Source organism: Miscanthus floridulus, unplaced genomic scaffold (genome assembly GCF_019320115.1).
Source record: "Miscanthus floridulus cultivar M001 unplaced genomic scaffold, ASM1932011v1 os_2287, whole genome shotgun sequence".
Lineage (NCBI taxonomy): Eukaryota > Viridiplantae > Streptophyta > Magnoliopsida > Poales > Poaceae > Miscanthus > Miscanthus floridulus.
The window spans coordinates 7610-24098 of NW_027098203.1; the positions used below are offsets into that span (position 1 = coordinate 7610).

The 16489-nt window shown below is 45.9% G+C and overlaps 1 non-coding gene across 1 annotated transcript; it reads left to right on the top strand.

Moving 5' to 3' along the window:
• Nucleotides 1–3546: 3546 nt before the first annotated feature.
• Nucleotides 3547–3653, top strand: LOC136534771 (small nucleolar RNA R71). The gene has a single exon (XR_010778804.1). It is a non-coding gene; the product is annotated as a small nucleolar RNA R71 (small nucleolar RNA).
• The last annotated feature ends 12836 nt before the right edge of the window (nt 3654–16489 follow it).

Genomic DNA, 16489 nt, shown 5'->3' on the forward strand with positions numbered 1-16489 from the left:
GAACATGTGCATAAATAATCATTAATCATAACTATATCAAGCATGCAACAAGAGCAAACTAAGAAAATAATAATATTAAAGTAGCACAAAGTCATAAATATAGAGATATAATAGCTATACTAGTCTCTAGATGACAGATCCAGAATCCTGAGCAATATCCCACACTCTTCTTGAACCTTGCTAGCTAATCTATACTAGAAACTTAAAGAACTAGAGCTCTAATCTCTAATCTCTAGAAACCCTAGTTTTCTGTCTAGCCCTAACTTATGATCTGATGACTTGATTCTCCTTGGAGGGAGGGGGTTGGATTATATAGCCCTAAGGATACAATGTGAGCCCTTGGATCAAACTGACTTAAGCAACGGCTTAAATGCATCCTAGGAGGAGATGGGAAACCGACATAGCAACGAGGCTGATAGGTGGGCACCTGATAGGCTGGGCGGCCTACAAGTGGGGCTGGGCAGCCCCACTTGGTAGCCTCTCGACCCTCCGCTTCGATGACGTGGCTTCTAGAGTCCCCTAGAACCTTCTAGAGTTGGTTTCGCGTTGAAATTCCAATTTTCCCTTTGACATTTAGATCCCTCTTGATGGTTTTTTGATTAAACCCTACTGAAAACACAGATTCACCTAAAACTCATGGAATTTGTTAGTTTAACCCCCTAAGTCTAAGTTGGTGATCATTTTCATGCTTTATCTCGGGTTATATTGATGTAGTCCATATACATCATGACTATTTTTCCATCCTTGCCCTTTTTAACTTGTGTGCATGATTAAAATAGCCATAATCAATAATCCATCGGGGATTGCCAATGTATGTAATAGAAGCGTTTGCTAGTAAACCCAAATTTCTAGCTATGCGGGTGACCAAAGAAGTGCACCCAACATCTCCCTTAAGTCTAGGAATTTTTGTCCATGGTGCCATCATGAATTTTATAGGTGAGACCTTCTTTCTTTTAACCATAGCATAGAGCAGTTTAAGTTCATTATTCCTTACTGTGCAGAAATCATTTCTAGGAAAAAGAGAAAATCCTAGCCATTTGTGCATGAACCGCAAGTAGGGTGGTGAATGTCATTGGTGCGAGGGCGGGTAGCAAACAATTTCTTTTGATATCTCCCTCTAAAACTTCATCCTATCAAAATCTTGTATAGCTGAGTCTACATCAATTGTGCACTGAGCAGGGAATCCTAGAAGCTCACTAAAGTTTCTTCTAAGGAAAATAAAATTCTTCCCCAAAGAACCTAAATGACAGTTCCGAGTCGATGGTTTGTAAAGTGCATTGAAATTCAATAGTCAAAAGCCTGCACCTTGACTCATCTATGTCCCATGCATCCTCCCATCCTACGGCCTTGAAAATAAGTTCAAATTCGAAGTCCATACCTGTGGACTGAAGTTGGGCTAGATCGAAGGCAGGGGCTAGGATTTATAGCGGGGGAAGCAAGAGGCCAGCTAGCCTAGTGGTGGGGCTGGCTAGCCCCACACAATGGCCAAGTGGCTTCCTCTTTCTTCTGGAGATTCTTTGCTTCATCCTTAAGCAAGTGATTAGCTCTGTCGGTGCTGCTTTTGGTGGTGAAATGACATAATCGAGGGTGAATAATGGAGGTTGAGTGGGTCCCATGTGTCTCCCGTATTTCTACCATATATATGTATAACAATGCAATGCAAAAATATTTTATGATACAATGAAATATAACAAGATGAATGATGGTATTTTAATTTTTTTTACGCCTCCACAGTAATTTTTTCTCACAAATTTTTACGCCATAAAAATTATTTACATGGGGCTTAGATTTTTATAATGCCATGATGAGAATTTATATTTTATGATGCAAATGTTGAAAAGTAAATATGCTAAGATGAAATGATTAATGCAATACGAAAAAGTAAATATGGATAACTACCGAGTTACCTCCCGGCGACGGTTAGGGATTTTGAGTCCTCTAAACCGGACTTCTCCGTTCGGGTCTATTTCTTTGGGTGCATCTGTCGGTCCCGGAGATGGAGACGTTAATGGCTGCACTTGCTTTTCATGCCACTCCAAATTAGAGAATTGTTCCGGTCTTGGCTTGAAGGCAAATCACTCTTCCTTTTCATTGATATGGAATTTGATTTCTTTAGCTCCGACATCAATGTGAGCATTTGTAGTGCTCAGGATGGGTCTCCCAAGAATGAGGGGTGTCTTCATGTCTTCCTAAATATCAAGTACTACAAAATCCACGGGAACAAAAAAGTTTCATATTTTTACCGGAATATTTTCGGTGATTCCCGCAGGGTAGCGGACCGATTGGTCGGCTAGTTGCAAACACATTGATGTTGGCGTGAGTGTTGAATAGTTGAGCTTGTCGAAGTCCTTTTTGGGCATGACACCGACACTTAGTCCAAGATCGCATAACGCATTCTTGAAGTTCTAGCTCCCGATTGAGCAATCGATAGTGGGACACCCTAGATCCTTCTTCTTGATAGGTGAAGTATTTAGGATGGCCGCACTACACTCCTCTATTAACTTAATTACCTCAGTGGAAGGCAGTGGTCTTTTGTTGTTTAGGATGTCTCTGAGATACTTCGCATAGGTAGGTACCTGTATGGCATCTAGCAACGGAATATTGATATATAGCTTTTGAATTATCTCTATGAACTTACCAAACTGCTCATCCATTTTAGCTTTTTTTATTTCTATGTGGAAACAGTAGGAGACTCGTGTCATGAAAATATTGTTGTAATTCTCGCTCTTGTGGCCCAAATTCTTCAACTTCATCGGTTGTTTTCTCCTCTTCCTATACTGTCACTGGTGTCTTACCGGTCCTTGTTGGATATGGTGGATCATGAGTAGACTTGCCACCTCTTGTAGTTATGGCATTTACCTTCTCAAGGTTAGTGGCAAAAGGTTAGAGCAACAACCAACTGGGCTAATTGGGATTCTATCTTTTTATTATAGCTAAGTTGGTCTTTTATGGCAGAAGAAAAACTATAAATTTTAGTATTTATGCTTTCTAGGACCTTATCACTAAAAGCCAGCTTCTTAGAAATATTCTTATTAATCCTAGCTTGTTCTAAGATTAGGTCTTTCAAGGATGGTTGCTTAGGAGTATTATAGCTATTACCTGAGTACTTATCTTATTAAGTCGACCGTTGTTGTTGATTCCACCCTTGTATCTGTTGTTGTGGAGCAGAGTTGTTGATGATGATGTTTGCATCCTCTTGATATTTAGGGAATTCAACCCCCAAATATGCTCCACATACATTCTGAGCATTGAATGCATCTTGAATAGCCTGATAATCATTCTTATAATTGGCTCGCTGTTCAAGCCATTCAACAGTACATCCATCTTGGTTGATAGTGCACACACCTCTTCTGGTACTTCTTCACTCTTATTGCATAATTGAATGTTGCATGATGATCAGCCTTGATTAGAGGCTATCTTTTCCATAAGAGTTTTAGCTTTTATAAGGGTGAGTGACATTAATGATCCCCCAGCAGTGGCATCGAGTTGTTCATGAGTTTTTTAGTTAATCCATGGTAGAAACTTTGCATGAGCAACCAATCTTCCATTTCATGATGAGGAAAATTTGAAATGTATTCTTGAAAACATTCCCATGCTTTCGGAATGGTTTTTCCTTTCTATTGTTGGAAGTTTGAAATCTTTTCTCTAAGGCATTGGTCTTGCCCATAAGGAAGAACTTCTCTAGAAAGTCCTTGGAACATCTTGCCCAAGTGTTGATGTGATCTTTGTTGATGTAGAACCACTGCTTCGCTCTTCCCACTAGTGAGAATGGAAACATGCAAAGTAGTATGATGTCTTGAGCAACGTCCTTGATGACGACTGTGCTGCTAATCTCTAGAAAATTTTGAAGGTGAGCACTAGCATCTTCATGTGCCTTTCCACTGAATGGAGTAGCTTGCACCATGTTGATAAGGCTTGGCTTGAGCTCAAACTCAAGATTGTTGGTTTTGAGTGTTGGTCCAGTGCGGATGTTCTCAGTGCTTGGAGCAGAGAATTCATGTAGAGTCTTCTTAGCCATTACTTTAGGAACTGGTGTTGAGCTTCCTCTTAATTCGGTTGATTCTGATTGGAAATTGTTGGTGAATCACAAAAAGTCTACAATACCCTTTATAAGATATGAACAAAGACAAACAAGGGCAAGCCTGCTAAGCAGAGGTTATGATTTTATCAATAAGTATTTATTTGGTCAATTCTCTTTAGCCATGTGCCCCTCCCTGGCAACGGCTCCAGAAATGCTTGTTGGCATTTCTTAGCATCACTTGTTACTAGGTCATCGTCCCTAGCATAATGCCAGAAATGCGTGGTTGGTAATTATTAGTGACACTTGTAAACTTTAGAGAAAAATATATATATTAAAGTATCCGCAAGTGCACAGATAATATACTATTGTAGCATTTCACCTGGGAGTATACCAGGTATTGTTATTTATATTTTTACCATAGGGAAGAGCTTATGGAGTGATGTTGGCATAGAGATATTGACAAATGTGTATACTTATGATAATAATCACTCTCATGCTATTGTAGGGTAAATAAATAATAAATGTAAGGTAATAGTGGTATTCTAGAGAAAGAATTAGAGACTCATAAAATGTAGTATAGCTAAGCAGGAGATTCATTAAGAGCAAAAGATTTCTAAGTCATTACTTATCTACTAAGTCTTTTGTACACCCTAATATATACACTCTCATCTATAGTATAACTAACTCTAGATCTGTGCATAAGGAACATTACTAAGGAAGATCAAGAACAAAGCTTGTCTATCGTTGCAATCACATTCTACATGCACTACAAATGGGGAGTGGACTACAAAGGACTCAACGGCAGTATCACATCCACGATCTACCACATGACCCATACTGCAGAGGGCATCCATAGGCAAACAATATCTAAGCACCATGCTTACATAGTATCGACCACTTAACTCACGCGCATAATGATCTAAGCGCTTTGCGAACATGTGCATAAACTCATCATTAATCATAACTATATCAAGCATGCAACTAGAGCAAACTAAGAACATAATAAATAGCAACATAATAATATTAAAGTAGCACAAAGTCCTAAATATAGAGATACAATGGCTATACCAGTCTCAAGATTGTATATCCGTAATCCTAAGCAATAGCCCACACTCTTCTTGAACATTGCCAGCTAATCTATACTAGAAACTTGAAGAACTAGAGCTCTAATCTCTAATATCTGGAAACACTAGTTTTCTATCTAGCCAAGACTTATGATCTAATGACTTGATTCTCCCTAGAGGGAGGGGGCTAGATTATATAGCCCTAAGGATAACAACATGAGCCCTTGGATCAAACCAACTTAAGCAATGGCTTAGATGCATCCTAGGACATGTGTAAGGGTCGAGGATGGCGACTAGAGGGGGGGTGGAATAGTCTTTTCTAAAACTTAATCGCGTCGGCTAACCGATACAAATGCGGAATTAAAACTATCGGTCTAGCCAAGACTATACCCCATTATATGTGTTCACTAGCACCTTGCAAAGATAACAATTATGCAACAAAGGTGCCGGGCTAGCTAGAGCTCTCCTAAACAATTCTAGGAGCAAGGTTACACAAACCTATGCCACTAGTACTTTAAGTGACACGGGAGCTCCTACACATGCTAGTAAGCAAAAGCACAAAGCTAACTAAGCTCACTAGCAATGCTCAATAACAAGGCAACCAATGCCTAATTAGAGAGCGCAAATACTTAGTTACACAAACTAAGCAATGTGACTAACAAGGTTACTAAAACCAAATTAGCCACGCAAGGGAGCTACTTCTATGCTACACAAGCAAGAAGGTAATTAGCAAGCTACACAAGCTATCTAATTACAAGAGCAACTACACAAGCTTAATATGTATAAAAGTAATTGCAAGCTTGTGTAATGGGGATGCAAACCAACGGGAAGAACAAGGTTGACACGATGATTTTTCTCCCGAGGTTCACGTGTTTGCCAACACGCTAGTCCCCGTTGTGTCGACCGCTCACTTGGTGGTTCGGCGGCTAATTAGCATCACCCGCTAAGCCCGCACGTCGGGCGCCGCAAGAACCCACCCTGATAGTGAGGGTAGCTCAATGACACGCTTTACTAGAGTTGCTCTTCGCGGCTCCTGCGGGGCGAGCACAATGCCCCTCACAAGCACTTCTCCGGAGCGCCGCACAAGCTTCTTGCGCGCTTCGACGGAGACCACCACCAAGCCGTCTAGGAGGTGGCAACCTCCAAGAGTAACAAGCACCACCGGCTTGCAACTCGATCACCTAGTGCCACTCGATGCAACCTCACGATGCAATCGCACTAGAATCGCTCACTCACACAATCGGATGATCACTATCAAGTATGTGTGAGATGGAGGGCTCCCAAGCACTCTCAAGCATGGACACAAGTCCCCCAAGGTGCTCAGCACCAGCCATGGCCGAGGGCCACTACTATTTATAGCCCCAAGGGCTAAACTAGCCGTTACCCCTTCACTGGGCAACGGTCGGGACGACCGGACGCTCCGGTCGTGTTGACCGAACGCTGGACCTCAGCGTCCGGTCGCCCACAGACGACCACGTGTCCCGGTTCCAACGGTCACTTGACCTGACCGGACGCTCCAGCTTCAACTGACCGGACGTTGAACCCCCAGCGTCCGGTCGTTTCCAGTAAGCTCCCGAGCATGACCGGACGCGTCCGGTCGAACGCGATCGGACGCAGCCAGCGTCCGGTCACACTCCAGCGACTGCTACACTCCACGTCAGCGCGACCGGACGCAGCCTGCCAGCGTCCGGTGCATTCAGATCCAGCGTCGGTCAGTTTGACCGACGCCAGCATCTTCTCCATTTTCTTCACCCTTGCTCAAGTGTGCTAACCATAAGAATTTGCATTCCGGCGCCATAGAAAATAGACATTCCATTTCCCGAAAGCGCCGAATCCCGCCTCCAAGCTCGGCGGGAGGGAGAGAGGGACCCAAACCCATCTCACCCTACAAACACCACCGCCCTTGTAAATGTGCCAACACCACCAAGTGTACACCACCATGTGTAAGTGGGTTAGCATTTTTACAATCATTTCCCAAAGGATGTTAGCCACTCAACTTGCCACGCCAACTCGATCCTAGCGATAATACAAAGTTAGATCCACTCGAGTGGCACTAGATGACCGATATGCAACAAGTTTGCCCCTCTTTGATAGTACGGCCATCATACCCTAAAACCCGGTCATAACCTTTCTACACACCTATGACCGGTGAAATGAAATGCCCTAGGTTATACCTTTGCCTTGCGCATTCCATTCCATCTCCTCCAATGTCGATGCAAACCACAATGCACCAACACGTCAACAATGATATGATCCACTTCATATCATCACATGATCATATTGGTTCATCGATCTTGGAACTCTACTTGCTCTTCACCGTTGCATCGTCATCGGCGCCAAGTCTTGCTCAAGCTTCACCGCCACGCGGTCTATCACTCCAAAGCCTTCGACTTGCCCTTCACGCTTGCCAACAGGTCCATAAGCCAAGTCTTGTCTGATCTCCTCCACCTTGATCACATGACTCAATGTCATGTCTCATGTGTATTTAAGCTCCTTCATCAATCACATGTGTGAGCTTTGCAACATCTCCAAGCCATTTTCACCTTCATGGCATATGTTGCTCACACACATGTACCTGTGGACTAATCACCTGTGTATCTCACATAAACCACAATTAGTCACCTAGGTTGTCACTCAATTACCAAACCAACAAGGACCTTTCAACATGGTGGGAAACCGACATAGCAACAGGCTGATAGGTGGGCCCTTGATGGGCTGGGCACCCTATAGGTGGGGCCGAGTGGCCCCACTTGGTAGCCTCTCGGCCTCCACTTCGGTGACGTGGCTTCTGGAGTCCCTTGGAACCTTCTAGAGTTGGTTTTGCGTCGAAATTCCAATTTTTCCTTTGACATTTAGATCCCTCTTGACGGTTTTCTCATTAAACCCTGCTGAAAACATACATTCACTAAAACTCATGGAATTTGTTAGTTTAAACCCCCTAAGTCTATGTTGGTGATCATTTTCATGCTTTATCTCGAGTTATATTGATGTTTATAATGGTTGGTAACTACCATCAATACCAACAAAGAAACTTCACTTCCCGTTACCCTTCATCGATGAGATGTTGGAACGGCTTGCAAAGCATTCTTTTTTTATTTTCTTGATGGGTATTCTGGCTATCATCAAATCTCGATCCATCTTGATGACCAAAGCAAACTACTTTTACTTGTCCCTATGGAACATATGCTTATTGTAGGATGTCTTTTGGATTATGCAATGCTCTAGCTTCGTTCTAAAGGTATGATGTCTATATTTTCTGATATGATAGAAGAAATCATGAGAGTTTATATGGATAATTTTTCTGTTTATGGAAAAAAATTTCAATGATTGCCTAGAAAACTTAGACAAAGTTTTGCAAAGATGTGAAGAAAAGCACTTAGTCCTTAATTGGGAAAAATGTCATTTCATGGTTAGAGAAGGCATAGTGCTTGGACACTTGGTGTCTGAACATGGGATAGAGGTAGACCGAGCTAAGATAGAAGTAATAGAACAACTACCTCCTCCTATGAATGTAAAAGGGGTACAAAGTTTTCTTGGCCATGCAGGGTTCTATCGCCATTTTATAAAAGATTTTTCTCATATTACTAGACCCCTTACAAGTTTGTTAGCCAAGGATGCTCCCTTTGAGTTTGATGATGAGTGTTTAAATGCTTTTCAAATCCTTAAGAAAGCACTCATCTATGCACCAATTATTCAACCCCCTGATTGGTCGTAGCCTTTTGAAATCATGTGTGATGCTAGTGATTATGCTGTGGGGGCAGTTTTGGGTCAAATGAAAGATAGAAAGCATCATGCAATTTCTTATGCTAGTAAAACTCTATCAGGACCTCAATTTAATTATGTAACAACTGAAAAAAAACTCCTGGCTATTGTTTTTGCTATTGACAAGTTTACTTAGTAGGAGCAAAGGTTATTATTTACACTGATCATGCTGCTCTTATGCGAAGCCTCGGCTTATAAGATTGATCCTTTTGCTTCAAGAATTTGATTTAGAAATTAAAGATAAAAAGGAATAGAAAATTCTGTAGCTGATCACTTGTCAAGAATGCAATTTGAGAATCCATAGGAGCTACCCATCAATGATTTTCTGTAGGACGACATGCTCCTAAAGGTCGTAGGATATGACCCCTGGTATGCAAATATTATTAATTTTATGATTGCAGGTTATGTACCACCAGGGGAGAATAAGCGGAAGCTCATCCATGAAAGTCGCCTCCACCTATGGGATGAACCGTACCTCTTCTGAGTTTGCTCCGATGGACTGCTTAGGAGGTGTGTTCCGGTAGAGGAAGCAATCAAGATCATTAAAAGATGCCACTCATCACCGTATGACGGACATTATGGGGCATTCCGCACTAATGCTAAGAATTAGCAAAGTGGATTCTTCTAGCCAACCATGTATGATGACACCAAAGACTTCATACAGAGGTGTACCCATGTCAGAAAACATGGGAATATCAATACAAGAGACGCCATGCCACTCACCACCAACCTCTAGTTAGAACTTTTTGATGTCTGGGGAATCGACTACATGGGGCCATTCCCAAAATCTCGGCAGTGCGAATACATTCTGGGTGGCAGTCGACTATGTTTCAAAGTGGGTTGAAGCTTTACCATGTCGAGCTATAGATTCTAATAACGCCAAGAGGATGTTTTCTGAGACCATCTTTCCACGCTTTAGAGTTCCACGCATGGTAATAAGTGACAGAGTCCTCACTTCATTGATAGAAAGTTCCGATGCTTCTTATTCGATCATGAGGTCCGTCATAACATCGTGACACCATACCATCCTCAAACTAGCGAACAAGCAGAAATGTCAAACAAGCAAATCAAGAACATTTCGCAGAAGACCATTAATGAGATGGGGACAGCATGGAAAGATAAGTTACACGGAGCATTATGGGCTTATACAACAACCTACAAAACACCTCTTGGAATGTCACCATACCAACTTGTCTTTGGGAAGACGTGTCACCTACCTATCTAGTTGGAATTCAAAGCACATTGGGCCATAAAAAGATGGAACATGGACTTTGAAGCAGCTAGGAAGAAAAGAAAGATGCAACTCTCTGAGCTAGATGAATGGCAAAACTCTACAAAGAGAGGGCAAAAGGTAGCATGACAAAAGATTGCAAAAGAAGGAATTCAAACCAGGTGACAAGGTGTTGCTTTTCAACTCTAGAGTGAAGTTGTTTGGACATGGGAAACTATGAAGCAAATGGGAAGGACCTTACAAGGTAATTAGCGCATCGTCTCATGGAGAAGTCACACTTCAAAATGATGAAGGTACGCTTTTCAAGGTAAATGGTCAGCGTTTAAAAGTTTTTCATGACACACAATTGCCAGAAGAAGAATTGGATAATATAACTTCATAGAATTTAAATAATATTTTTAATTTAGCTTTTCTTCTTTTGACTCTATGAAAAAACCCTTAAAACATGTTTACCTGCTAAAGTATTGCCAGGATCTCCCTAGTCTTTTGTTGGTGCTTGTTTTCCACATGTGTTTGTGCAAGGTAACATAATTCAAGTGTGGGGGAAGCAAACCTCCAGAGCAAAGCACGGCATCAACCAGCTTGGAGCAGAGGCACCACCATGTATCCAGGTAAGTATCTCTCCTTGTTGTTTTATTGTTTTTAAGTTTACTTTATATATATATGTTAAAAAACTGAAAACAAAACTAAATAGTTATAGTTATAATGTGTTCTAGTTTACTTTAATTCTTTAAGAGCTAAACAAATAAAGAGGATTAGAATAATCTCTAGAAATGGAAATGATGAATAGTTGCTCTGTTATAATTTCTTTCAAGTCCCTAGTTTTCAGCCTGGAATTCTCTCGAGTTTTGGATAAGATTGCTTTGATATAAGGATTTACTCTAAAGTTCAAACTCGTGGGTAGCATATGCTTGAGCTAAGTCTAGGTAATTGATAGATATGATATGAGAAGGTCCGAGCTACTGTTTATCTTGTTCCAAGTGACAATAATGTCGGTACAGAAAGTGACCAACTAGTGAATATTGTCGTTTTGTTGTACGTTGTGATCGGAGATGGCCCTAGCACTCAATGACACAGGGTTTATACTGGTTTAGGAATATGCCCCCTATGTCCAGTTGGGGTCAGTCGGTGATTTATTCCTGAGCCTAGGTGCTCGAAGTCTGTAGTGGAGTTAAAAATGAGAAGGAGGAAGATGGGGGGTACTAGAGGCCCGGTCGGCTCCGATCAGAAGAGCCGGAGAGCGATGGGAAACTCCGCTATGAGCTAAGTGTTCAAGCGTGTGCTTGAGGTCTGAACCTGGCGGGTTCTGTGGTTTGTGAGCTATTGGACTAATGAATCTAAAGGAACTGAGCTTGAATCAATCGGTCGTCTTAATTGGAGGGAGCGCATCCCCTTTTATAGATAAAGGGGATGGCTTTACAGGTGAGAGGGAGAGGGTACGGATGCTTTGAAGCCTTGTTGCCCATGCCAATGTGGATGGGATAATGGTAGGCGCCACAACACTGTTGATGTCACTGTAGCATGTCAGGTGCATGTGGGAGGTTATGTTGTCTTCTTTAGGAAAGGTTGATTGTCGGGTACCTACAAATACTTGCTTGCCCGGAGGCACTGTGAGGAGTTTGAACCACGTTTACCGGGTATGGTGACTCCTGGCACCTACAACACTATTGATGCCCAGAGGCATGTGGAGGGGATTTTTGCCGTATGGGGAGTTTAGCGGCGCCTACAATACTATAGGGATAAATGTCGGCACCTCCAATATTGTTTGTGTTAGGACGGTTGTGGAGCACTATTCCCGCAGGTGTTAGGGTATGGTCCCTGTACCCGTGGTTTGACTCATGTGCTGCTTTCTCCGTTCGTCCCTGGTCCCTTCTGAACGGGAGTCCCCGGTCGGATGGCCACAGTCGGCTTCAGTCTGTGCCAGTCGGAGAAGTAGCAACGAGCAGGGTTCTTACATACCCCGGTCGGAGAGAAACAGGATCAGAGTCGGAAGTAGGGCTCAGGGCAGGCCCTTCCGATCGGAGAGGCCGTCTCGGAGGTGGCTGGAGCCCAAAGCGGAGTGCTCCGGTTGGATAGGTGGGCCGATGTAGTTGATGAGCGGGCGTTGCTCTTCTTGGGCTAGACCTTCCAGTCGGTCGCTGGGACGCCCTTTGCCCTATTGTTTTTAGACTCTCGGGATGAGCCTTGGCGTAGAAGCCAGTCCCCAAGGGACCCCGGGTTTATGAACCCGATAGGAGCCCCCGAGCCCCTGGTCGATTTGGGTAGAATCGTCTGGGAGATTTTTTTGTCTTGCCAGCGGGTGCGTGTGAGCGCACCCGCGGGTGTAGCCCCTAAGCCCCCAGGCGGTTTAGGTAGAACCGGTTGGGGGGTTTTTTGTGTTGTCAGTGGGGGAGGTTTTTCTGTTGTTCGGCGAGTGTGCATGAGCACACCCGCGGGTGTAGCCCCCGAGCCCCCGGACGGTTCGGGTAGAACCGTCTGGGGGTGTTTGTTTCAGCAGGCGTGTGTGCGTGTTTTTTTTAGTCTATGATGGATTTTTATTTTAACCAAGGTGTCATTGTGCATTTGAGGCGTTTAGGCACAGGGATTGGATTGAGACAGAACTTACTGACCCCGGCATCGATGCACGCTGTGGATCGGGCAAGAAAGTTAGTTCGAACATGGGAGAGCTCACTGATCCTAGTGTCGATGCGCACCGTGGGATCGGGTGAGGGAGTTAGTTGGGACAAACCCTGGTGTCAGTGCGCACCATGGTTTTTGAAATGGTTAGTCTTTGGGTCGGACGAGACCGAGACCATGGGTCCTGGCGTCGGTGCGCACCGTGGGACCGGGCGGGTTGGAATCATGGATCCCTGGCCTCGGTCTAGCCTAGGCAGCCAAGGTAGTTAGTTTCAGTTAGTTGTAAGCCATTACACGAGTTTGGAGTCACAGTCCCTGGATTTTTGGAGCGCAGTCAAAGTGAAGCCGTTATGCGAGTTCGAAGTCACGGTCCCAAGCGTAGCGGATGTCATAGATCCTATCGACGCAAGTTTGGGGTCACGGTCCTAGGGTTTTTGGAGCACGGTTGGAAGTGAAGCCATTACGTGAGTTTCGAGTCGTGGTCCCTAGCGTTTGTCTTGAGCCCTGAGCCCTATCGGGCCTTTGTAGGGGTCGACTGTGAGTATGTGCGTTACCCCAACCCGATGCCTCACAACCGGAGGGGGCTGAGTTTTGTCGCTTGTCCTGATCGCTCGGGCTCGAAGACTAGCTTGGTGAGTTCGCTAATGGGTGTGATCGAGTAGAATCTGGGTCCATCGTTTGTGATGGGGTCGGCATAGCCCTCTTGTGACATTCCACTACTCCTTTACCTACAACCCGGTAGATTTACTAGGTCGTTCCGGAGACCGACCCGGGTGGCCTAACGGCCTCCCCCCGATGGAGATTCTATGGGCCTAGCGAGAGGTTTAGGATCGAACGAGAAGATTGAGATGACCCAGTCTACCAGACTGAGCGAGGGCCATACGGTGCTCATCTATGGTTTTCTCCCCTAGCTTTATTGTTTGCTTATGTCGAATGAGGCAACCACCGCTTTGTGACGCAACACGGAGCGTTCTGATGCATTTCGCTGCACGTGCGATGCTTAGTTCCTGAGCCTCGGGTGGTTCAGGGCTCGAATCGTTGGGGGCACGGGCGTATGGAATGAATGCGCATATGGATGTCTGAATGATTTATAAAGAATAGAGAGGGTTTTTTGGTAGTGTTTACTTAACGACTGGAGTGACGGGGTTCGAAGAGCTTCAGTTAGAAACGTCTGACAGGGACCCATGCTCATCATTTGTTGATGGGGTCGACATGGCCTACATGTGGTCCCTTCACTTCCTACCTATGTCTCGGTGTGGATACTGAGTGATTCGATCGATTTAGGAGGCAGTTGGTCTCTCACGGTGGAGGTGGAGATTTCATTTTTGGTCTCCCTAGGCCTATCCTGGGGAAGCAGGGAGCCACCCACGTGTGGTGGCATGTTGGTTCCTATGCCCATCATGTGGTAGTGGTTGATCATGCGGTAGTGGTGGGCCATGGCTAGGCCATGTCCCTTCTGATCAGGAGCTGTTCCGTCGGGCAGAGCATGTCTCATCGGCCAGGGCACGTCTTATCTGCATTAAATGGAAAAGAGAGAGGTTTTCTTGCTCTGCTATTCTGCCTTCCCCGATCAGCGCGTCCTTCCCTAACTATTGCTTCCTTTTCCTTAAGTAGGAGGGAGGTGAGAGGGTTTTCATCCCGTTCTTTTGCCTATTCCTCCTCTGTCGCCGCCTTCCCTTCTCCTTGCCATGAGCGTCCTGAGAGCCGTGGGTGGTTCTAGGAAAGGAAAGGGAGAGAGAGCGCGGGAGGAGAGAAAGAAAACTCACCGATCCTTTTGCGATCCGAAGCAGGAAAATGTTGGATTGGAGTCAGATCACCACAAATGAGGAAGTTTGTGTGATATGGAGGCCTTCTGCAAGAAGGCGTTGTTGTATAACAAAAGATGAGACCTGCTTCACATCTTTTTGTATGGGTGGCGCACTGAGGGTCCCTAGGGGGGAGGGAAGTTCCAGCCAATTGCATCCTGATGAGGTGGTTTCTTTCCTTACCTTCCAATGAGCGTGGATTAGGTACTCGGTCTTGCCACGGTTCCTGCGCCAGGACTCCTTAATGAGTGGGGTCTAGAGCATGTAGCACTTAATGTCAGTAGTGGGGGTGCTGCATTGCTGGCTTTGTCACTATCTACGAGGCTTTCCTCAGGATGGAGCCACAGCACGTGGATTTCTTCCGACTGGTTGTTCTTCAGGAGGACCCTGACGGTGGGGAGTTCGCCGAACAACACCGGTGGGAGGTTTCACCTGTAGAGGAAGCTAGCATGGGAGATTTGACCCTGCTACTCCCCTATGACTCCAACCGGTGGGGGGTGTGGCACGGGGAGTGGTTTTACATTAGGAATCCGGCGGAGGCGCTGTTTTCGACGCGTTCACCGGTTGGTGGGAGGCCGGAGAAGCGGAAAGTTGGTCGTGGGGGGTTGCACCCAACGGAGAGGCACAAGGTGGAGGGTCATCGAGGAGGAGCACAGAGCTCATAAGGTGGCGGCCATGATGGGGGTGCGGGTGTTGCACACCCTCTTCCGCCGCCAGGTCGCGCTGTTGGCGGAGAGGACACAGCCGATGTGGATGTACGGTGGCCGGTCGGACCCAGACCATGCATCACGCGGAGCACTGCTAGATGACGAGGTCTAGAGTCACCTGGGTCGGGTGCTACAGCTGAGGCCCAAGGATAGGTTGTGGGGAAACCCATACCGTTCAATGCCTCGGTCGTGTCCAACCTGGTATGATCCCATATTTTGTTCCTGTTTTCTTCCTCCTGCTTTTCCTGTTTCTGATCCAGGCCATCCATTCCATAGGGGCTTGAAAGGTACAAGTCTCGGCGCACCTTCCTAAGGGACGGAGGGCAGGGCCCGGAGGCCACCTAGGAAGAGGAGGCGGCAGACGCCCAGAAGAAGAAGAGACCAGGGAGGTTTCAACGAAAGGAAGAGAGGACAAAGGAGGTCACCCGACGCGTGAGGGTCGAGGAACATAGGAGCGATGTCGAGTTGGAACTTGTGTTAGATGATCCTATAGACTTGGATGGCATGGTCTTCTCCGATGAGGAGGAGAGTCAGGAGGTCGTTGTGACCTCAACGCTCAGGAGGAGGCATACCCCATAGCGATTCCGCTGGTGAGGAGCAGAGGTCACAAGGCGTGCGGAGGTTCCTGTGTTGAGGAAGCGGTGGCAAGTGCGGACATCGTAAGGGATGGGTGGCGAAGCAGACGCGAATCACCGTGCCCCTCGGGTGTCGCTGATCCCGTCGTTGCCTGGGGGCGTGGCTGAGCAAGAGCTGGCCCGGGAGGCCGAGGAGCGGACTGGCGCTTGTGCTGCGATGGGACGGTGCCAATGCCTGACTCGTAGCCGGGATGAGACCTACCTGCCGTGGGTGCGGGGTTCGAGCAGTCCAGGCGGTCTAAGGGGCAGACTGGCGCCTTTGTGATGTGCGACTTGTAGTCGGAGGATGCTCACCCGCTGTCTCCAGTCGGGGAGTCCTGAGCCGAGGTGGTAGTGATCCGTAGGTTGGGCAAGAGCTGGTCGTGGAATTTCGCCCCGTCTAAAGTGATGTGGGGGCATGGGTCACAGTCTGGGAGCGGCCCTTGTCCCATAGGTCCATTCGTCAGAGCCTACCTTAAGGGTCATGCCGCTCACCTCCCGGTATGTTCCCTTGTTGCTCTTCGATCTTTTGCGGGGTCGAGTCTTTTTGGAGTGTGACTCACCTGTAATTCCATCAGTGGACCAGGGATGCTGGGGTTGAGCATCACCCTGACCCCTATGTAGGAGACTTGGAGGCCATTACCCGCAGTGTGTTGGGCGAGCGAAGGG